The sequence below is a fragment of the Meleagris gallopavo genome, chromosome 1 (assembly GCF_000146605.3).
Source record: "Meleagris gallopavo isolate NT-WF06-2002-E0010 breed Aviagen turkey brand Nicholas breeding stock chromosome 1, Turkey_5.1, whole genome shotgun sequence".
Classification (NCBI taxonomy): Eukaryota; Metazoa; Chordata; class Aves; order Galliformes; family Phasianidae; genus Meleagris; species Meleagris gallopavo.
In genome coordinates this window covers 178,294,242-178,318,245 of record NC_015011.2, presented here as the reverse complement: position 1 = coordinate 178,318,245, position 24,004 = coordinate 178,294,242, and the positions used below count along the sequence as shown (strand labels likewise).

The 24,004-nt window shown below is 40.8% G+C and overlaps 2 long non-coding RNA genes across 2 annotated transcripts; one reads left to right on the top strand and one right to left on the bottom strand.

The window, feature by feature from the left end:
* The first annotated feature begins 1,380 nt into the window (after positions 1-1,380).
* Positions 1,381-4,754, top strand: LOC104917606. The gene is made up of 4 exons (XR_796975.3): positions 1,381-1,637; positions 2,604-2,661; positions 3,362-3,457; positions 3,557-4,754. It is a non-coding gene; the product is annotated as an uncharacterized LOC104917606 (long non-coding RNA).
* LOC100550121 lies at positions 4,683-19,364 on the bottom strand. The gene is made up of 5 exons (XR_796979.3): positions 19,199-19,364; positions 19,016-19,091; positions 14,055-14,102; positions 9,478-9,560; positions 4,683-4,752 (listed from the first exon to the last, which is right to left on the bottom strand). It is a non-coding gene; the product is annotated as an uncharacterized LOC100550121 (long non-coding RNA).
* Positions 19,365-24,004: the final 4,640 nt, after the last annotated feature.

Sequence of the window (24,004 nt, the reverse complement as noted above, 5' to 3'; positions counted from 1 at the left end):
CTCTGGTGCAGACCCTTTCCCTCACCCCCAGCTGCCCCTCCCCTGACGCAGCTCCATGCCGTTCCCTCGGGCCCTGTCGCTGTCACACAGAGCAGAGCTCAGTGAGGTTACACAGCAGGGATGAAAGGGGTAACCTTGCCTCATGTCTGTAAAACAGAAAGCAATGCTGCTGTGACCACAGCAGGCTTCCAGATGAATTCCTTGTGGGAGAGACTTTCACTATCCAAGCCCAAGGTATCTAGAAAAATTACAGAATCACAGAATCATTTGAGGGAATTGGAAGGGATCTTTAAAGGTCATTCACCTGAAGATGGGACTAGTGGAACACTGCCAGTGCCAGAAAGGACGTGTCTCCATCTCTCTTGAGGACGTAATGGCATCAGATCATGTGGAAAAATAAAATATTTTCCTTGTCTGTGAGATAAGCAGTGACCCAGCAGTTTTTTAATAGCTTGGTATTTTGATGCAGTGCTGCTTGGGTCTTCAGGGGGTTACCTGCCTGGAGGGATTCCTTTAAACAATGAGGGTTTAACGTATCCCAAAGCTGTTCAACAGAATTCAATGTTATTTGGCTAATACAAAACATATACACAGCATAAGATGGTTCAAGAAGAAATGTGCACTATATATGAAGTAAAAGGTGACAATATTTACGACACACCATTTTGTGAGGGACATCAATTTTAGTCTTGGGCTGTATCCTTTGAAAATTTGATGTGTTGCATAGATACGCTGTAGCCCTGTTACAGAATGTTACTGCAGTATAAAAGCATAGCTGTTAACCACCACCATCGCCCATTCAATTTAGGCAGTCCTCAGTTATCCTGAGCCCAGGGCTTTGCAGACTTCGAAGTTATGGACAGAAAATTTTAAATTACTTAGGAATTCTAATAAACAGATGGACAAGTTATGAGATGGCCTGCTAGTCTCTGGGGCTGAGATGCACTGCAGTGCTGCAATGTCTGAAGGTCGTAAGTGGTGACAAACATGAGGACAACTAATGTCATTCAGCTCTCTTAGGAGAAAATAAAGAGAAAAAAAAGAGAGAAATAAACAGGCTAAAACAATTGCTACACAACAATAGGAAAATACCCATGTGCTACCATAAAAGTAGACCATTTAAGAAAGATTAATAGCTATGTCCCCAAGTACTAGTTAAATGTCTAAAAAAACACATGGAAATTAGATTCTTTGTATGAAAATGTGTTCATTATGGAATTCAGGAGCGTATGTTTAACTGTTTGGAACTTAACAATGCAGGTAATATTTCCCCACATTTATTCAATTTTAAGAACAATTACAGAAGATTCTGCATTGTCATTCTTTCCCGAACATCCGAACAATAGCTAAACTTATTTTCTAAGTTTATCCATTACACAAAGCATATTAAATTGGAGGTATTGAAACTGCTTGATAACTCATTAATCTAAACAGAAGGACCCAGGAGCAAAGTCCCTGCTCTAGCTGTAGGGCAGATATAAGCAAACATTCGCCCTGGTTTCACTACAGTAATGCTGATGCACACAACTGTTACAGCAACCTTTTAAAGGAACTCAGAGAACTAATACCAAGAAGCAACTACTGCATTTAACTGGACCACAACTTTTTCAAAATACACCAAACAGCTTGATGGTTCTGTAAGTGTGGCTGCATCTATCCGTGTGCGTGCCTGTGCTGTAAGTAAATCACATGGGAAAAAGTCAGCAAGGAGCCTCCTAAATGACTGGGCTGGTTAAGGCTAGGCAGTTTTTTCTGATGTCCTTCCCGCATTGATAACAACACTGGAAAAAGAAAAATCTCTCAATTGAAATGTGTTTATTTGGAGAACCAAGCTCACTGCAATCCCTGTCAAAGGCCACTCATAACTGGTAACATTCTGAACGTTAGTGGCATATTCAGACTCTCAATACAAGAAACAGAGATACATGGACCAAAGATGGTGCAAAGCAAAAAAACGCTATTTCTTTTCCTAGCACGGTATCTCAATGAGTATTGAGGGGTATATCCAATCATTAAATGACTGACTTGGGCTTCTGCCTGCCTGCTGGGCAGGGAACACACCTGGATATGTCTGGAGGTGAAATGAAGTTGCAGACTGCCATTTAAATCTTATTGTCATAAGGCAGTGACACTTTTTTCATCTGGTATCACAAAACAAACTGGGATTACTTTGAAAGAGCAGTAAACATGAATGCAAATTACGGAGGTATGGGAACAAAGAACAGTCCCAAACAGCAAACTTCTGTTGCAACATCCCAGCTTTTGAAGAACACTGTAAATGTAAATATTCTTATGCTTTACCTGCTTTGATCGAAAGTAATATTGTAAGTGCCACAGTTGTTAGAAATAGGGAGTAAAGATACATTGATACCACATTGTACTGTTAGATTCACTGCTTATAATCAACTTGTGCTTTGAGAGACAGACACAGGAAATAAAAATAAAAATAAAAACGACAAATTGGATTTTCCCAAGTAAAAATACAGAAAACAGAACAATTTCAAGATATCTGTACTCTATAAATGTATTTATTTCATCTTTTGAGTAGGCTATAATCCATTCATAATTTGCTAAGAATTTTTTTGTTGTTACAATCATTTCAGATATTTTGCAATGGAGCATTCTGAAGAGGCACAACAAAATGGAGACATTCTGGCACAGGTAACTAATTGGCTCCTACTACACTTATGTGTTTTTAGACAAATCTGTCCAACTGTATCAAAGTTCCTCTGGAAATCTGATAGAATGAAGATCATTTTTCTTTCACTCTTAGAGTGAAGTCTCAGTTGAAATTGGTTTGAAGGAGCAGACAACCCCATTACTTGTAGCTATTTTAATCTGGTGACTGAAGAAACGATTCAAGAGGAGTTGGTTGTTGCTCAGCCAAATAATTTTCAGCTGAACTCTGTACACATAGTCAGGGACCAAATACCTGCATGCAACAGAAGGCAATTATGTTTATGCCTAGTCAATACTAAAGGTGTTACCCGTACTGTCACTTCAGTTTTTTCTGAGATTGGTGAAAAAGCAAATAACACAAGCCAACCTTACTCTTTGTACAAACTGCGGATGCACAATGGGTTTATAAAGCAGATCCCTGTATAAATTTCTTATTGAAACAACATTAGCATTTGCTTAGCTTATAACATCAGCAGTTGATGTCCCACTCCCAACTATCCATTTTCAGTTTAAGACTGAAAGCAAGTCTGTGGAGAGAATAAGCATGCAACAGAGATAGTGCTGAGGATGCAGGAAACACTTCAGATGGAGGTAGCTCATCTGCACTCTCCTCTCTGCCTCAGTTCATTCACTTCTGCTGAGGTGTTCTCAGTACACTGAGATGTTCCCCCTCTGTTTTCAGTCTCATTCAATCTCATTCAGGCAACGGAATGTCACTGTGCTGAACAGAGACTGAAGAAGAGATGACAGCTGCCAAACACTCATCTCAGGAAAGAAGGTAGGTTACACTTTTAAAGATTTAGGGAAAAACAGCCAGAACTGAGCAGGAATTTACCTTCTCCTTTCCCTGATGATGTGCATTTGCCATTTCCTAAAGGTCTGCAGTCCCAAGAAACTTCTAACCCAGTCTGAAGACAGTATTCTAAGATTGTTTCCTCTTATGGTCCGCAATTAAGCTATTCCTTTTTGGAAGTGGAACTAACAAAGGCGATGCTTGCCTTTGTCACCTGAACCACAGCAAATATATTTCAAACTGTTGTGATCTGCTCCAGCAGATGGCTCAGCACTGCATGCTCACTCCCCTCCTTCTCAGCGTGAAGGGGGAGAGAATAAAAAAAACAACAACAAAGTAGCACTCGTGGGTTGAGGTAAAACTATTTAATAAGAGAGAGAAAATGGAAAGAAAAATAGTTATGACTATGCGTGTGTGTGTATATATATATATATATATATATGAATGTAAAGAACAAGTGACACACAAGCAATTGCTCACCACTCTCCAGCCGATGCCCAGCTTGCCCTAAGTGGCAGAAGAGAGCCAGATAACTCCCATCCCCTTCAAAACTCCTGCACGATGCCATATGGCATGGAATAACACTTTGGCCAGTTTAAGTCAGCTGTCCTAATTCTGTTCCCTCCCAGCTCCCTAGGCCCTTCACTGTGAAAGGCCTTGGCTCTGTACAACACTGCTTAGCAGCAGCTATTAGCATTGCTGTATTATCAACATTGTTTTTCTCCTAGACCAAAAACATACAGCCATAACAAACACTCTGAAAAAAGTAATTCCATCCTGACTGAAACTAAGACACAAACCAACTCAAAATAAGCTGATATTACTGCAACAGCAGCACTTACTTTAAGTTTAGGGTATCAATTCATGTTTGCAGCCATTTTTTCTCATGTGTCAATAAAGAGAGTTTTCTGGATTTTTTGTAAGTATAATAAAGTTACTTTAAAACAGAACCTTGCAGAAACTAAATAATGGCTACACAGTTATTAAATATATATATATGTTACACAGAAGTAGAATAAATTAATTGCATAAACTTCATCAGGACATGCAGAAATGAAAATAATTTTTCTTCCCAAGTTAGAAAATTAAGTTGACATCCAATGCGCCTATATTAATTATAACACTCATTGATGCTTATATGCACATCTAAAAAATAACAAAGTCCACAGGAAATACGACAGTACCTTTGTTAAGAAAAATGCATCTCTATTTCATACCTGAAATATGGTTTCATCTCCAGCTGTTTTCAAATCATCTTCCTTTCCAATGATTCTCTGCATCTGCATTCATTTAGACATAACAAAACAGGAAAATTACAAAATTGGTATTAAAAGAGTCTTTCAGAAACTTGCACTAATTTCACAATAACTGGAAACTCATTTAGGTTTTTGCCTGGTTCTCTTTTTATGACAAAGTATTTGCATATTAAGGATATTTTGCTATTGAGATACACTTTTTCTGAGGAAAGCCTGATCTATTGCTGTTAATATCGCCTAGCAGAGCACCTGAATCTGTCTTTTGCAATCCAGTAGACACTTTTAGAAGAGATGGTCTTGCACCACAAGCTTAGCATTCACTCCATAAAATCTTGGAACTCAGAGACAGAACATCAAGGGTCATTTGGAGAAGAGAAATTATCCTGTGATTCTCATGCTGTCTTCCTAGACATCTTTATTGCTACAGACAAGATCTTCTAGACATGAAAGACATGTTTGTTCGAATGAGGTATACTGTACAATTAACAAAAAAAAAGTAATTCAATTAAATAAGCAACCATATTTTCAGAACTGGCATGAAGCACAATGCGTTTTGAGTTTTCCCTCCATCCCACAAATGAAATGAATACCAAATGAATTAGCTAATGTGATCTTTAGAAGTACTGAAATGACTCACACGTAAAAACTGTCTGAAGTAGAAGTTTAAGGTAATATAAAAAATGCATTAATTTGCTGATTATTAAAATCACCCTAAGTGTTCCTTGTCTGCAAGCTTTCTTTATGATTGTATTTTAGCCTGGGAAGTCAACAGTGCCAAAGAATGAGAGATTTAACAAAGCACAATGTACACCTACCTTTCATAGACATTAGAATGAATCCTTGAAGCGACAGCAAAAATGAAAGAAGAAAGGACTTATCAAATCTAAGGCATAAACGTGGAGTTACACTGAGCATTCTGGATATGGGGTTTTTAGGAAAGACGGTTCTAAAGTTTAGGCTGCTGCTTGTTTATCAAGCACTTCTGAGCAATTCCTCACCCAGGACCAAATCTGCATGGCCATTATTTTGTAGGTTTTTCAAATCTCTTCTCAGGGCCTTATATTTCCCCCCCCTTTTTTTTTATTTTTGGTACGTAGTTCAGAGAAGCAACATAGGTTTGTAAGCAGAGAGTAGGAAAAACCTGCAAGCTATTAGTTTTGCCACAGATCTTCTCATGACCTTAAACTTTTAACTAATTTACCTGTTCCTATTTTTTTTAATCATAGTTTTTGAGTTCCTCAGGATAGTTAATTTCTACTAGTATTTTTTGAACAGCTCGACTTGACAGTCCAAAGACAAGACAATTCAACATACGAGTTCCTCCAAGTTTCTCTAACTTCTTTTTCACAGAATCATAGAATCATAGAATGGCTTGGGTTGGAAGAGACCTCAAGGATCATCAAGCTCCAATCCCTTGCCACACACAGGGCCACCAACCTCCCCATTTAATACCAGACCAGGCTGCCAAGGGCCCCATCCAATCTGGCCTTGAACACCTCCAGGGACGGGGCATCCACAACCTCTCTGGGCAGCCTGTTCCAGCACCTCACCGCTCCCTCTGTAAAGAACTTCCTCTTGACATCCAACCTAAATCCTCCTTCCCTCAACTTAAAACCATTTCCTCTTGTCCTGTCATTATCTACCCTTTCAAAGAGTTGACTCTCCTCCTGTTTGTAGGCTCCCTTTAGGTACTGAAAGGCTGCAATGAGGTCACCCCGCAGCCTTCTCTTCTTCAAAATGAACAAGCCCAGCTCCCTCAGCCTTTCTTCATAGAAGAGGTGCTCCAGCCCTGATCATCTTTGTGCCTGCCTCTAGACCTGCTCCAACAGCTCCCCATCTTTCATGTACTGGGGCTCCAGACCTGGACACAGTACTCCAGATGGGGCCTCAAGAGGGCAGAATGGAGAGGGACATTCACCTCCTTCTGATTTTTACTTTTGATCACTACAAAACGATTGGCTAATACAGCAAAAACACTACGAATTTCCTGATGGCAAAACAGCAGTATTGACCTCTGGATACAAAAACAACTGCTCGCCCATTTTCTTTCTGAAAAACTGCATTTTTACTTACTTGAAAAATCCAGCTCACCCACAAGAGATACAGTGGGAAATATTCTCCAAATGACAGAAAATGTGCTGTTCTTTTTTTCTGTCGTGTTTTATTTTTAAAGGACTCTTAGAAAATTTGTAAAGAATTCTAAGGAACACAGACTTGCAGTATTTTCTTACAAGTGTTCTGGCAGGTTTTATTGTTTTCTTAGATGACACTTAAATCCATATTGCTTTTGAAATTATTATTTGGAAAAGAATGATGATAATTTCCAGTAGCTTGCACATTTTTTACAGCACAATGTAGCACCTACTCACAAGATATGAATTCTGCCTTTGAGCAATGGACTCTAGTATTCCAGTACTCAATTTCTCCATGTAACATTTATCTGCATTTAATATTTATATCTGTTCACTGCCATATGATACTAATGGCTAATTCAAAGAGAGTGATGCCTATTATGCATAATGCATGCCTCTCTACTAAAGGCATACAAAGAAGCAACATTTTCTAAAGATGAGGTGGCTGAAAAGATACATCCATTTTCAAGAAAAAACAAGAAGGGATTTTGCCTTTTGTAATTTGTTGGAGAGAGTTTGGTGCTTATGGATGCTATCCGACTGTACAATATTGGTGGTCAATACCAAACTTGACAACAGCTGACAATGCAGGGTGCTTGTTTGCTCAGTCCTGAACAACTGTGTAAAGATGCCTATTAAATCTGAATTGCATAGCTCTTGCATGTGCCAGAGAAGTTATCATACTTCCACTCCCAATGAAGCTGTTATTAATTTTATTTAGAAATCACCCACCAGGGCAGTCAGGGAAATTCCTCACTTGATGTTGATTTGTGGACCTTTGGTAGCCTTATCCTTGATGGGAGGTCTCAATGACTGTGCCTGGGTTATTATGTGCACCAGTATCAAATTCCTAATCAAGAGATGCACATCTGGAAATCCCCCTTGTCAAGTCTCATGTGAATGTGTTGGGCAGTATCTTACTGCCCTTGCAAAGATACGGATAATAAGGCACTGAGAAATAACTTTCTGCACTCAGGCAGGGGCTAATTAAGAGGATGGCATCTAAGGTTTATGAACATACCATTTCTGCCATCTGCCTCATCCTGGAATTGCAGTGCAAAGCAATGCATCCTTGCAGATGCTCACCTCAAAACACGAATTGTAGTGATTTTGGGCCCTGGTACTGGGATAAGGTGCAGTCTCTCCTGCATTTGAATTTTACCACAGAATGAAGAAGAAATTATAAATAGACTGGCTTGAGATCACAAATGTAGAGAGGAGAGAAAAAAGCTCTGCTCCTTGGAAAGAGGAAAATGTGCACAGAAGTGGAAAGGTTATGGGGGACACGAGAAACTCTCTCCTTGAAAGCACAGAATTGCATTCAGTATCTCTTTTTCTGAATATTATTCGATATTAGGAAAGAGCAGTAAATCTGTTGGGAAAGAGCAGTGAATCTATTGGGAAATCCTGCACCTCTCACTCCTTCAGTGGCTGATCCACATAACTCCAAACAGCACCATCATATGCTGCATGACTTTTGAGTTTGCTTGTTACCTTCTCCCTTTCCTGAATGATTCACGACATGTCTTGTGCCTGGTTATCCATTAACACATCAGAGTTGAGGTATGCACAATTCACAGAATGATGGATGCCTTGCAAACAGAATGGCAAAGTTCTTACGCAAAAGAATTTATAGTCCATAATCACTAGGTAATGTAGCTATACACTGATGAGTAAAAAATGGACAAGAGGTAGAGAGAAGGAGAGGTAGAAAAGCAAGAAAATGCAGCAGCAATGAAATTCGTTTTCCCAATTCATTCTGTTTACAGTGACTGCCCCTAATTACGGTTTTTTCACTACTCTTTTCCAGTACCTTCACCTTACGTAACTTTCCTAGTACTTTTGCCAAATATTCTGTGGAAATCACTGCTGTTATCACTGCCACTGCTCTGCTAACTTTCTCTGTGCTGAATGTTCTCCTCTTTTCCTTTTTCCCTTTGTTTTTACTAAGCAGATTTTCTGGACATTTTTTTTTCCCTAAGAGTATGAAGCATGGAAGGAATTATTTTCAAGTACCTGCACTTTTAAGGGTTCGCAGGAACCTGATACCATGTTTCATTGCCTGAAAATACAGTAACAAAGCACAGAAGTTTGTAATTCATCCACCACTTGCCGTTATTTATTGCACTCTTCATCAGTGTAACAGCATTATTTGAAGTGATGGGAAAACCAATTAAAGTACATTTACTCAGTGTTTCCCTGCAGCTACTCCAGGATTCCTCAAAGGGGAAGGCAGCTTAACAACCACTAGGCTATCAAAAAGAGTTTTAAGTTCAATGAAGACAGAATTTTACCACCAAGACATGAAAAGCAGATACTAATTGTACCCTGTTACAGTTTGTCTAATAAACTCTCCGTGCAGTCTATCTCAGCTGTTCTTATACAAGCATTTTAAAAGATTGAAACCACACCATTTTTCTCTCTGTTCAAGGTAGTTTTAAGTAATACAAAGCAATGCTTTGCTATGTACTCCTTTCATACAACATATTCTAGCAAACATGATCATAGATCGGATGGAAAAATGGGCTTGAAGATTCTAATGGATCTTCATTCAACAAACAGAACCTATGCCACTGCTTATGAGTTTTAAAATCAATAAGCATGAGAAGACACATACCTTAAAAAATTCTTTCTTTTCAACTTGCTCATTGCCATCCGTATCTAACATTTTAAAAGCAATCTGAAATCCAGTCTGAGGTTCTGCAACAAAGTGTAAAAAAATGTTATGGTATACACACACACACACCCATGCACACACAGTTATACTAGTACAGAAATATTTAATCTAAAGGAAATACTGCCTACAGATTCTGTTTGACATCGCTGTGCACATACATCGTATTTCCAGTAAGCAATGTGTACCCCCTCCAATATAAACAAACTTTTAAATAAGACAAAGACCTTTTTGCTATTATTAAAGCAATAGCAAAGCAGCAAATGCTGGCAGTGTCTAAATACAGCCACAGATGTCCTCCTGCTCCCAATGACTGTGAAAATGTTGTCCTACTGTCCTGGTCTTTCATAGGTAGCGTCTACAGATTTCTCTGTAATCCTTGCTCACCTCTGAAATCTAGCTTTACCCCCTTTTTGGAGCTACTTTTAGCTGAGAGTACTGGAAAGTGCCTTGAGAGACCATTAATTACCCCCCAAACTGGGTGAAAGAGATAGAGTCTTTCTCCAGCACTTCTTCCACATGTTGCTGCACGCCACTATTTCCAGTCTTCACTAGTCCAGAAGACAGACTGGTCTTGTAACAGCTCCAGTTCTCCCAGTTCCTATTCCCATGATGTTGGTCCATTCTCTTCTCCAACCTCCCTAAACAACCACGTCCAGTGTTACTGAGACATAATAAACTCCTCCTTCTGGCCTTCTTTTCTTTGCTAAAGCATGTTTGTACACCTCCCATTTAGCTGATCTTTTGGGAATTTTATACAACTTTACCCTGCATTTCCTTCACTCAGTGGACGTTTCTTTTCAACATGAACATTTAATGAGTTCTGAGTTTTGCAGGCGCTGTAAAAACACTCTGTGTTTTGAGCTCCTTCCCACAGTTTCCTGCTCTGACTTTGCTTACACGAGGTGACCTCGCTCATTAGCAGCCCACACAGGAGTAGCGTGCTGCTGAAATATATTTACTCACTGGCTCACTGCAGTAGCCAGCATTTAGCCCAGTCATTTCTGGAGCAGGTGAATTAATTCCACAGCATAGTCATGTCAGGCATTAATGTGAAAGCCACAGAGAATCTTCTCCAGCATACATTCATGTTTCCAAGAGCAATGTTGGACTCATGAGGGCAGTGAAGCAGTATCTCTACAATTACTAATGCCTCCAGAGATTTTGTTTTATTTTGGAAGCACATTCTTCCAGTTCCACCCTGTAAAGCTTTAAGTCTTGCTTCTGTTTAGATAGTCTTCCTGAAAAGGCAAGAAGTCACAGAAATAGCCTCTTCTTTTTTAAGTGATAGCAAGATGGTTAAACAAAGAACTATTTTTACATTTGAGAAATAACTTTATCTTCAGCTGCCAATTAACGTCCTCTGTGAAGCAACCTTGTGATGTAAGGATAGTTTATAAATACCGTTGCAATCTGCATAGCAGAGCCTTTCCCTGGCAACTGGGCCATAATAATCAAAACGGGCTTCTTTTCCGTAGAAATGCCACACTCTAAATTTGTGTTACTACTACTAAAGCAAGAAGAGTCTATCCTATAACATATTCAGAGAATAAAAGCAATTGATGTATTTAACAGTAATTCATACCATCTGTGTTGCAGTTTTCAGATAAGAAAGCTGTTACTGAAAATATAGGACCTAAAGCTGCTTATACTGTTCAGATGACATACTTATCTGATATGATGTAACCTCAAAGGTATGCGTTCGTAAAATAAGCATAGTTCAAAGACTACTTCAGATATATTTGTATTTAATTAGAATCAGGCAAAATTCCAAAATCTGAGCCCAAGAGCTTCATCTTAGCTGTGAGCGCAGGTTACACATAGGTGCTTCCCCTGAAATCACTCCTGCTTTGACCAAACTGTCAACTTTGGTGACTGGCTAATTGGAGCAATGCTTTTAGTCATGGTGACAATTTCAGTTCCTGGGCCTGTTCAGCAGGCAAGGCTTTACCGAAAGCTCCATTAACCAATTGCTGAAAACGAAATCCAATACATCACTGAAAGAAAAAAGGCGATGATGATACATGGAATGCAGAAAAGAGAAAGGGGATCGCAGTGGGCAAAATAAAGCCTTTGTCTCCCACAAATTTACATTTGGAGGTTTAGTGCTACAGATGCTGCTTTTATATGATGGACAGCATGGGCTGGCCAGCAGCATTCTGAAACCAGGAGTCACTTTTCTGGTTTCCCAATTCTATTGGTGATTCAGAAGAAGTCATTTCAGTATTAATTTGTCTGTTTTAAGAAATATTGCTTTAATACTCACTACGAGAGAGGCAGGTCATTTGGCTGAGGTCTGATTGACATGGCATACTTGTTAGGCAATGAGGCACCAACAATTGCTGACATTCACTTTCAAACAGCCCTGTACGATAGGTGGGATATTAGGAAAAATTTCTTCTCTGAAATAGTGGTGAGACAGTGGCATAGGCTGCTCAGCGAGGTGGGGAGCTGGGGCAGTCACTGTCCCTGGAGGTGTTCAAGAACCAGAGAGATGTGGCACTGAGGGCCATGGTTAGTGGGCATGGTGGGGATGGGCTGACAGTTGGACTGGATGATCTTACTGTTTTTTTCCAACCTTAACGATTCTGTGATTCTATAGGCCTCTGCGTAACTGGACATCCTGCACCAAAATGTGCCTCTGTTCTTACAGTTCAGTTCACTGCTATATAAATCCTGTGAAAAATAACATTTGATTGCTTAGAGTAGTGAAACAATTTGCTCTGGTACTGCTTCAATTTTCAAATTGTTTCATCCAATAAGGTGAAACAGTACATTTGTATGGCAAATGGACTATGCCAATGTATATATACTGTGTAATATCACGTATTGGTTGAGGTTCCCTAGGAGATCACAGAATCATAGAATCACCAAGGTTGGAAAAGACCTCCAAGATCATCCAGTCCAGCTGTCCACTTACCATCAATATTTCCCATTAAATCACCCCCCTCATCTAAACATTTCTTGAACACCTCCAGGGCTGGTAACTCCACAGCCTCCCGGGACATCCCGTTCCTGCGTCTGACCACTCTTTCAGAGAAGAAGTTTTTCCTCATGTCCAACCTAATCACCCTTCTTGCTGTGTTGTAGGCAGGGATGCTTTCCTGCTGAGAAATGATATATGCTGTAAAAGGGCTGAATGGCCCAAGTGCTGTACACCAGCAGTCAGTGTCTGTTAAAACTTCACGTAACTTCTCTGCTCTCTAGAGACTGTTCATACTGCCAGTGGTTGGTGCTGGACCTTGAGACAGTGCATTTCTAGAGCAAGAAACATTTGCCATGTTGTTCAATTTCATGCAGTGAACCCTGTGGCCAAGGAAGTAATGAGCCCGTTGGGAGAAGAGTGGCTAATTCCTTCTCTCCTCTCTTCATCCCTTGATACCACAAGACTCTGTATGCTTGGTTTTGTCACTTGCTTAAGATGTCAGACCTGTGTAAGTCAGATGGACTTGGATACACAGACATGTATGCTATTTTACCACCATGGTCTTTCTGCACAACTTTTGTCGTACACATTTTATCTCAAATTTTGGTATTTTCCAGCTTCTCTTGTACTTCATGAGAATAGCATGGGGAGGTGGCAGGAACAGCAGAGAGTAATTATGAGTGAGAAAACCTAGAAAATCCAAGATCAGTTCCACCCACAAGCAAAAAATGCTTGCTCTTTGCAGATAAAGCATTTTATTTCATGCTATGTTATGCAGCCGGGTGACACTGTCTGCAAGCACAGGCCATGGGTTCAGCTCTGAGCCGTACTGAAGTTGCCCAAACCTCTCCTCTCCACTTCCACGACCAAACATGAGAGTGACATCTCTTAGCTCAAGTGGATGGAGACTGTGGCTATCGAGGTTACCAAACAACATGTTCTTTAAAAAGTGTCTGAGAAAGGGGGGGAGGAGGTAAAGGAGGAGGAGAAAATACATGCAAAATACATGGGGAATTTGTCAACTGGACAAAGAGAGGAGAAAGAAGTCAGACAAAAAAACATATGCTGATGTGCTGCTTCTGCACATCATCCATTACATATCTGAGCATATACATAAAAAGCAAAAACCTTTCAGACACTTTCAGACAATAGACTTTCAGACAAAAACCTTTCAGACAATAGTTCTTCACACTGATGCATGAACTTTAAAGCTAACACGTCACTGTGCAAAATGACTGAAACCACTGTGCAGGTGAGAAATTATTTACTTCCCCTCACTGTGTTCTTCCTTTCCTTATGTGGTCTTATGTCCAACTCTTCCCATTTTGCAATTACTCTAGAAGGACCTTCCTGGCCCTGTGGCGTGGGGCTTGACCAGATTTCTGACATGCTGCTATGGAACAGCGATGACACTATGGAGCCAAGTAGCAATCAACCAAAGTTATAGCCATTCACGTTACTGCCTTTTCACTCTATATCCAAGTTTCTTAAACTACAGCTCAGAAATTTAGTTAAAAAGTATCAGAAAAAATTTCTGGAAAGATGTCAAAAGCTGAGTAGCGATGCATACGTATTTTAAATATGTAACACTTACTTGTAAGGATTGTCAGCAAGAATAGGTACTCTGCATAAGATATCAGCCCTGAAATGAAACAGTTAAAAAATGACTCACATAAAATATATATCCCTATAACGAGAATCGAAAGATCAGATCTCATAAACATGAAAACTGCAGTTCAACATCATTTAAAATAGGTCACTGAAGTAAGCCTCATAATTATTTAATAAAGTTTTTACTTCTTTTTTTAGTGCTCTGAAGGTAAAATTCCCTATCCGGAGACTCATCAATGTCCCCATCTCATCAGGAGAGTCAGGTTTATTTGGTATTAACAACAGGCCTGCACTAAATCTCTGCATTCGCACTGCAAACATTCAGTGTTTATAGAAAAGGCAAATAAATTCGGAGTGCTTTGTCACATTTAGTACCCGGGAGGAGAAGCACTCAGCGCTGCCTGGATGGATCAAAGTGCTCCATCCCCTGGCAGCCAGGCCAGGAGGGGAGCAGCTTCCCATGGGGAACATGGCAGCGTGCAGAGCTGCCAAGCTAAGAGATTGCGCCGATAGTGCGGCCAGGCTGCCTGCCAAGGGAGCCTTCTTTTTTTTTTTTTTTAAATAGGAACACGTCCTTTCTACAAGGTGAAAGTATTTTCCCCCCCTTTTGAAGGAAAATTCCAGTGTTTTCCTTTGAAATACCGCCTTAAGCAAAAAGCCTGAACAAACACAGAGATGCGATAGCGTCAAAATAGAGCGTAGAAGCTAAAGATAGAGCGTGCAACGAGGGTGGCTGAGTAGCACAATCTGAACCATCTGCACTGCAATAACGTTGGCAGAAAAAATGTAAAGGGCTTTTCTATAAATCACTGTTCAAAATAACTAAGCTACTTTTAACGCCTGAGCTAAACATTGTGTAATGCTGAAGCTGCTTAAAATAATGAAGTTCAAACGTGCCCGTCTGTGTAAAGATAAACTATTTATAATAATTTATATAGAGTTAATTGATAGATAAAGAATCCACTTAAGCTTCAGCGATAGACGATTAACTTCTGATAAATCGCTGTTCTGAGCTGGCAACATTTGTATTTGGCCTCAGTGACTTTAAGTTTTAACTTACGGAGTTTAGGAATATTGGGCTGCTGGAAGCAATGGTCTGAAAATCTGAGAGCAGATTCCAAAGCCAGGCCTGATGCTGATCCCTCTACTGACTCACCCTGTGTCTGAGCTCCAGCTTTCCTCTCCATCAAAATAGGGCTATTCATTCACTCTACTTTCCAGCACGCGCCATGTGTAACTCAGCACAGTACTGCAGTCACACAATGCACTGTGCAAATAAAAAATACTTTGCAGAGAATCACAGAGTCATTGTCATCTCAAATCTTTAGTTTTGCTTACAAGTTGTAGGGTTGTTTAGTCAAGGGAAGAGGAGGTGAGGGGAGACCTTATTGCTCTTTTCCAATACCTGAAACATACAGCGAGAGCGGGGCTGGTCTCTTCTCACTGGTGACAGGTGACAGGATGAGGGGAAATGGCCTCAAGTTGCGCCAGGGTAAGTTTAGGTTGGACATCAGGAAAAACTTTACAGAAAGGGTTGTGAAGCACTGGAATAGGCTCCCCAGGGAGGTGGTTGAGTCACCATCCCTGGATATGTTTAAAAATCATTTGGATGTGGTGCTCAGGGACACGATTTAGTGGAGGGTTGATAGAGTTAGGGTAGTATGGTCAGGTTGCGATTGGACGATAATCTTTGAGGTCCTTCCCAACCTGAACAATTCTGTGATTCTATGATTCTCATGTGTTGCGAATAGACTTAATATGGCCATTGCGAAGATATAAATTATTTGCATTGCTGTAAAACTTGCTATCTTGTTCCTAGACAGTGTCCAAGACTGCTACAAATTCAAAATAAAACTATCGGAAACAGAGATCTTACCCCATTTTTTATGCTACACACTTAAGATGAGATAGAAAATGGACAGAAATAAATAGGAGAGGAAAAAAATCAAGCAGCGACACACTGCTCCCTAGTTTTGTTTTATATGTGTCACAGCAAATGCAGTTAAAAAGAAGAAGATAAGGGAATACAAGGAGGTAACTTTTCAAGTGGATAGAAAAAACACCTCCTAGGCTTGGACAACTGTGGACTTGGCACAGAGATCTCTGTCTGAAGATTTTACGAGCAAGGGATCATTGAATCACAGAACCATTATGGTTGGAAAAGACGACAAAGATCATGTAGTCCAACTGTCAATGACGATCGCTGGCCAAGTGGATGGGGTGTCTGCCTCTCAGCTGTTCTGCACAGCTACTGCTCATGGCAGACCTGGAAGGTGGAAACATAGTGCTTCTGCTCAGCAGAGCAAAAGGAGGCCCTGTATTGCTGAAAAATGCAATAGGAGATAATGTACTTAGTAGATGATCAAGTAAAAGCATTTTTAGCAAAGCATTAGAAAGGACATGGACATGGCAGATAAAGTAATAAAAATAACTATAATAATTGAAATACAAAATCATAGAATCATAGAATGGTTTGGGTTTGAAGGGACCTTTAAGATCATCTAGTTCCAACCCCCTGCTATAGGCAGGGACACCTCCCTCTAGGCCAGGTTGCTCAAAGCCTCGTCCAGCCCGGCCTTGAATGCTTCCAGGGAGGGGGCATCCACAACCTTTCTGGGAACCTGTACCAGTGTCTCACCACCCTCAGAGTAAAGCATTTCTTCCTAATGTCTAGTCTAAATCTACCCTCTCCGATTTTAAAGCAATTTCAAAATGTTTTGATAAAGACAACCCTGCCCATGGCTTAAAAGGAGGAGTGCAGTGGCACCAATCACTGACTGCAGAGGGCTGCAAGGAGAGGGCCCTGCAAGAAGTAGAAGGGCAGTTTTCATTCCATTACCTTAACCTGAGTGGGAAGTCACGAGAGGGAAACAGGCAAAAAGGTACAAGAAATGAAAATACGTGAAAACTGTCTTGATTGTTCTTTAAACCCTCAGTATCTTAAAGTCAATCCATAGCACGTTCAATAATTTTTGGCAGGCTGATTATATCAAAAAATCACTTGAGATATAATTTCTTTTGACCCATGGTTTGATTTCCATAAAAATTCATTTGATCTTTTTGTTCTATCACTGTCTGCAGTGAATTGCCAGCTTACTTTAACCATAAAGTAAATTAGTCAGTACAGTAATTTTCATTGCGCAGTAATCATTACAAAGTTACTCAAATTTTACATTTAAAAGATGCAATGGAACATTAAAAAATAGCAAAGCAAATTGCATTCACGTCCAAGTTAAAGCTTCACCTGCTGTTGAATGACTCAGCAGACTTGCAGCCAAGTATTTTCATTTAGCATTGGCAAAACATTATAATTTTCTAAGACTATATGAAGCTTTCCTGTACCTCCTTGGAAATATCTACCCTCAGACTTTATAGCAAATGCTGACAGGACAATATACTCACCACCGAACAAACCATTAATATACCACAAAAGATGGTGCACATTTTAGAACAGCCACTAGGAGGCAGAGTTCCCCAGCTTTACACTTTACGAACTGGACTGAGAGCGCTCCCTCCACTCGATGTTTAAGAAAGAATTTGATGGTAGTTAAAATAATCTCAGCTAAACCATGGAACAGGTGTAGATTCATTATTTTGGTACGTGTAAAAGTGGTATTTAATACATAAATATTTATAGCCGGATCTGAAGACAAAAGTGTCAATGTCAGTACAGAGAGATCATGACCAAAAACTGCACGTGCTGTAAAGTCATAGAGATGACAGCATTGTGTGCTTCTGCATCATCTCCAATTCCTACCAGATCCTTGAAGGGCAAAGTATGAGGACCTACAGAGCTAAATGAGAAGAGGTTGGTGGTCCCAGGACAGAAAAGACATCCCAGCAGTCCCAAGCAGCCAGCCGGTGTGGTACAGTGCCAGGGGGCTCTGCTGCTTTGCTATGTTCTCGCTTTCTCTTGATGAATTCCTGATTTGCCCAGGCAGAACGTGTTAGGGATTTGTGCTGTCAACCACTAAAAAAAGAAAAGCCTTAAGAAGGCAGTGATAGGGAAACATATAACCAAGAATCAAATGCTGGGAATCCTTCAAATCCTGTCCTGGGAAAGAAGATAACAGATAGTAATTTGAAAAGAGGAGGTAAATATTCAGCATGAAACAGACTTCCCAGGATTGGAAAGAAAAGTTGAACTTGTTCAGAGAGGTGACAGGGCTGCAGGCAGGGGATGCTCACAGCCTCTGCATTACACAGACAGAAAGAGCAACGACCATGCACCAAGGGATGTGGGCTGACCTCTACCATGCACTTTGTGAATAGACACTGCCAGTCCTTCTCATTAGTCTGGGGAGTTCAGTCTTTGTTACTGATGAAATAGTTAATTACTCATTTATTTGTTTTCCTTGATCCTCTTGTTTGTTTTCCCTCCCTTCAATTAATTTATGTTAATGAGGTGTTTATTTGGTGTTTTTAATTCCCCGTTGTTTCACAAACAATACCCCAGCCCTCAGCGTTTTCTCTTCCTGTGTCGCCAGCTGTAAGGTGGAACTGCTGGGTGAAAAGAAACCCAAGCACACTGCTCTTGTGGGGCAGCACTGAGCTCCCAATGAAGCAGAAACAACTGTCACTGCCCCTGGAACCAGGGAGGACACTTTACATAATCAGATACAAATTTTCTTTTTTTCTTTGCTTCCACGCATTTAAGTTATATAACGAAACAGCAGTTTATTAACAAGCCTTAAAAGTCCACTTTGTACCCTTTTAGCCTCTTCTTCTCTAAGTCAGCTTTCTAACTTCTCCAGGAGGCTCTCAGCTCCCAGCCCTGCCTCCTGCCTCCTCCTCGTGTAACCGAGACATGTCAAGGTGGCAGCAGCTGGTGAGATGGGGATGAAGTCAAATCCATGCAACTGTCTTTAAAACGAGATTCAATTCATACTGTCTGATGAGATAAAAAACAAGATGTGTTTCTCGGTATCAAAAGTATCTCGTTACCTTTATCACCAAGCTCTCTAAAAAAGGTCGGTCCTGGTTTAGCTTTTGTAACACACAGCAGTGCAGCATCCACCTCCTTTAGAGACACAAACAAGAAAACCAGTTTAGAAAAAGAACCCTTTTTGGTTAAGAAACAGAAAGAATACAAGTTCTTTTGAAGAACGAAGGGAACATTTTGCTTACCTTTTTTGTCAGTTTCTTGGCCGAGCTTTTACCTACAATAAAAAAAAATCATCATAATTCAATAACAAAGTCTGACTTTAAACTTTGATCAGGTTCTGTGGCGTTTCTTCAGATTTTTATGGGAAGGTGGTAAGAGTAATACGAAACAGAATATTTTGCAGCAGGCAGTTTGTTTCTAATTTCCACAATGATCCAGAAAGGACAACTTCAAAATAATACAAGCAATCTGTCCAAATGCTCTTCAACCTCAGTGAAATCACAAACCACCTCGGTATCTATGACTAATTTATGGGTGTGATTTTGCATTCTGTGGACTACCAATGCAGTGCAGATTCCAAAGTAAGATTATATGGTAAGAAATAGTTGTATTATTTACAAAAGGATGTGTATACACGCATAAGAAGCCTTCCAGTGCAGGCTGTGTATTCAAATGCTAAGAAATACCAGAAAAAAATCAAGAAAAAGTTGATGTTGCCAAGCAGAAGTAAATTGAACAACTCTTCCTCCTGAAACAGCGTAAGGATGAAACCATACAGGCTCTTAAGTTCAGTTTTCCCAGAGAGCTGTGGGTGCACCATCCCTGGAGGAGCTCAAGGCCAGGTTGGATGGGCCTGGGGCAGGAGAGTGGGACTGGGTGTGCTGCAAAGGCCCTTCCAACCCAAACCATTCCACGGTTTATGACAAGTGCCTAACAGTAGGTTCAAGCCTACACACTCATGCAGAGAGAGCACTGGTGGTCATCCTCCTGTGCAATCACCTGGCTGCAGAGCTGCGATGTGTTACCGGAGGCACGTTTCAGCTGCTGCGACAGCAGCCACATAAAGCCACAGGAGCCTCTGCTCCTGTTTTCCTCGGGTCCCCTCTGTTTCCTCAGCATTTCTCCTCATAAAGATTCTAAAATCTTGTGTCCTTCACTCCTACTGCTCTCACTGCTCCCTTCCATCATCACCACTCCTTTGGACTTCGGCCAGCCATTCCTTACCCAGCTTTCTGATGCTGGGTAAGCACAAGCAGAGCTGCTTTGTTTGCTCTCGGGACTGATGCCACCAGATGCAGCCTGAATTACTGAATCACAAAATCATTAAGGCTGACCTCTAAGATTATCTTGTCCAACTGTCTTCCCATCCTCACTGTGCCCACTAACCACGTTCTTCAGTGCCAAATCTCTATCCTTTCTGAACACCTCCAGGGACCGTGTCTGCATCACCTCCCTGGGCAACCTGTGCCACTGCCTCACCACTCTTCCTGACAAGAAATCTTTCCTAACACATTTTCCCTGCTTTGTGCTCAGGCTCTGGGCTGCTCCATGGGCCTCTTTCACATGGCCCCCAGCACAGTGCTGCCTTTGGGAATGGGACACGATAGAGGCAGCCTGAAGGGCAGCAGCCCACAACCTTCCAGCAAGCATGTTCATAGGCCTGTAACCCAGACAAAATGGGGTGCATTGTCACCCAAACTGCAAAGTTCTGTAACAGTGGGAAAAGATATGTCCAGCAGCAGGGGAACCCACTAGCAACTTTTGGCATCAAACCAGGGAAGCTGCTGGAGCATCTCAATTAGCAACAGTTTGCTTTCAGTATCGGCAAACCAGTGCCTTCGTCTCTGCTCCCTAAACTGGCAGTAATGTTTTTTTTTTGCTGAAAAATTCCTCTCTCCAGCCCCCAAATTAGCCCAAGGCAGACACCTGGCACATAACATTTCAGCCCAAATGTTTAAGTTTGACAAAAGTTATAAGCAACTAAAATTAGAGTTTTATAACTGGAGTGTTGAGTGACCCCAGCAACAGGTGTTGCCAGCACCACCTGTCACTGCACATGAATACATTTTTGTACAGCGTGTGTAAATATATTTACATGCACACATATATAAAGCCACAAGGATAGATATCTCCTAGCTCAAAGGAAGCATGAAATCCTCTACTTTGCCTCATTTGAGATAAAAGAAGTCAGGCTACAAACAGTTTGGGTGAGCAAGTAAAACCCCTGTGCCCAGCAGGGCTGAGTGCTGAGCAGGGCTATGTAAAAATGCCACAGAGCCCTTTAATGAAAGGCTGGTTAGCAAAGGCTGTGATTCAGAGCTCAGCTTTGAAATGTCATCTCCTCCGAACAGCAAATTTCAGCATGGAATTAAATTGCACCACGGCAGCTCTTTTGTCCCTGGGAGCCCCACATGGCAAAAAGCCCTGTAAGAGAGAATGAGTCAGGCTGTAGGACCATGAAGGAACAAAGAGAAAAATCACCCTGCCATCATTTTTGCTGAAAATGCTCCTTCTCGTTGTTACTGTTTTGAAGTCAACCACAAAGCCTTATCTGGTTTGCTGCAATTCTGCTCATTCCACTCTCCTGGTGGATGACAAAGCATCACTCTAGGAGGCAGGCAGTACTTACTGTCAGCTTCTAGGAGGATGGGGAAGGAGACAAGCTGAACTCTGCAAGCTGGATTGGGTAATTGATGCGAGGAGTGGAGAGAGTACTGAAAGCTGCAACTGAGACACTATTTGGTCAGTTCTGTGAGGCTTGGTTACATCTGTGCTTTTCCTCTATGCTGCATTCAGCACAATAACTGAAACACTTCAGCTACTCAGTTTTAGGGAATATATCCTCAGTGAAGATAACTCCACCTTGATAAAAATTAGGAAAGAGGAGGAAAATATCTTATAGACGTATGGACCCTCTTTTCATCATCCTGCAGTCACAAATGCAATTGTTTAGAACTCACACGAAGACCTGTAGCAGCTGTCAATGCCTCCTCTCCTGCATTCAGCTATGACATCCCTCCAGAAGAAGGTTAAGAAGTTGACATGTCAGCCGACCTGTTTTGGAGCTGAAAAGACAGTAGCAGCAATGACACAGAGATGCTCATGCTAGCACTGTCTGGGCAAACTTGGCCTGGGGGAGAGGACTGACAGAGGAGATGCAGCCTTGACTGAGTGGCAGAAGAGGAGAAGGAGGAAAAGGTTATAGAGAAGGAGAAGGTGGAAGAGGAGGACAGCCACAACATTCCGGCGTGTAGTGAGGGGCAGCTACTCCAACACAAGAGGTGGAAGGGCAGGAGGAAATGGGACAGACTGAAAGATAAATTAAGACATTTTTCTTCTTTGCTAAGTAGCTGATACAGCAGATTAGGAAAAGTGGAGCCTTTTTTTGTTAAGCACTGCTCTTCTCAAATGGTATTGCAAATCAAAATTTCTTATAACCTAGGCGAATGAAAATGGCATGCAGATGTCTGCAAGCATGTGTGCTAGCACACCAGTAATTCTCTGGGAAAAAAAAACCCGCAGCTGACATTTAGGGCACTGGTGGTATTTTTCATATTGACGTTTGTGTAAAGTATTAGAATGCAATCTTACAATAATTGTATAATTTAAACTAAAGAATGGGTTTCCTCTAATAATTACCTGCATATTTTCTGAGAATTCCATCCAGTTATACCCTGTGTTGGTATTGTCACCATATAAAATCATCTGAGAAGGTTCACATCTCAGCTTTCACTTGGAAACATTACCTACTTTAATTGTAGCACCCGTAATATTCCTTGAATACTGATTTAGCTCGTGGTGCCTACCCTTTCCATTTATTCCTTTCCTAACAATGAAGTCCCTTTAGAAGATCAACAAGGAAAGCTCTGTTAATATTGCTCTCTCACATATCAAATGTGCAGCCCTCTGAGGAACAACATCCTTTAAGGCCTTGTCTACAGTAATTAGGAGAAGGTGGTTAATTCTTCTTTGCAAGGAATGCACTGTGAAAGTAGGACTGGTTTTCTTAGCCAGTTGAAAAAATGCCTCTTCGTCTTTAGGTTAGATCTTGGTGCTGCCATTCCTGACCCGTAATCACAAACATACCAGGCCCTCAGTCCCTCTCTGAGGAATATACACAAGGATCTAATTATTAGGAACTAATTCACATAATATGTAGAAGATCTGTACGATGCACTTGGTCTGCCAAGACCGTGATGGAATTCTGGCTTGAAGTCCAACAAGCATTTTCATGGCTCTGTATCTATCTTACAGATGCCATTGTCTCATTTTCACTATTGGTAGTGGATCCATGAAACAATCACAAGGTACAGATACATCTTTCACAGAATAAAAGCCATTCTAGCTTTTTAAATTGAACGAATACTGAGTCTACTTGCAAGCAGACAAATGCTGTGATGTTAGCCAAGAAAGTTAGCTGACAACTGTAATTAAGAAAACACTGCCAAGAGCAGCTACTTCAGCTTCAATTTGCCCTCGGCAAGCCTGCGTATTTTGTCACATACATTCCTTACTATAGAAGAGTTTCCGTCAACTCTCAATTTTTCACACCGTGATGCAAAAGGAACCCGACATCGATGTTAGGATTAACATGAGGAAAGGGCTGAATTGAACAAGTACCCACTTGCATTCCCTAACAGCCATTTACACCCAACCCATGCAGCCAAGGAAAAGCTCAGATCTGACAAAGGATGCTCAGAGCCAAAGAATGAAAGAAAGCACCAAGATCCATCATTATAACAACAAGCAAATACCAAAGTAAAGTAGAAAAATTACTATAGCCTGATGATAGAGAAAGCAGAATTGTACATCTTTGCAAGACAGCACTATTGTTCTAATATGGAAATTAAAATTAATTTTAAAAGAAGTATTTCTCCACAGACTTAACTTCAAATTAGAACAGTATAAAATAGGGATCTTTCCATAGGGGAACAACAGATTCCTGTCCCTTTCATCAGCAAAGTTAGTGAGAATGTTTGTCCAGGATGTCTCTTCAGCTCTACCTCAGATAGCCACAGTGAAAACCAAGTAAAAAAAAATGTCCTTAA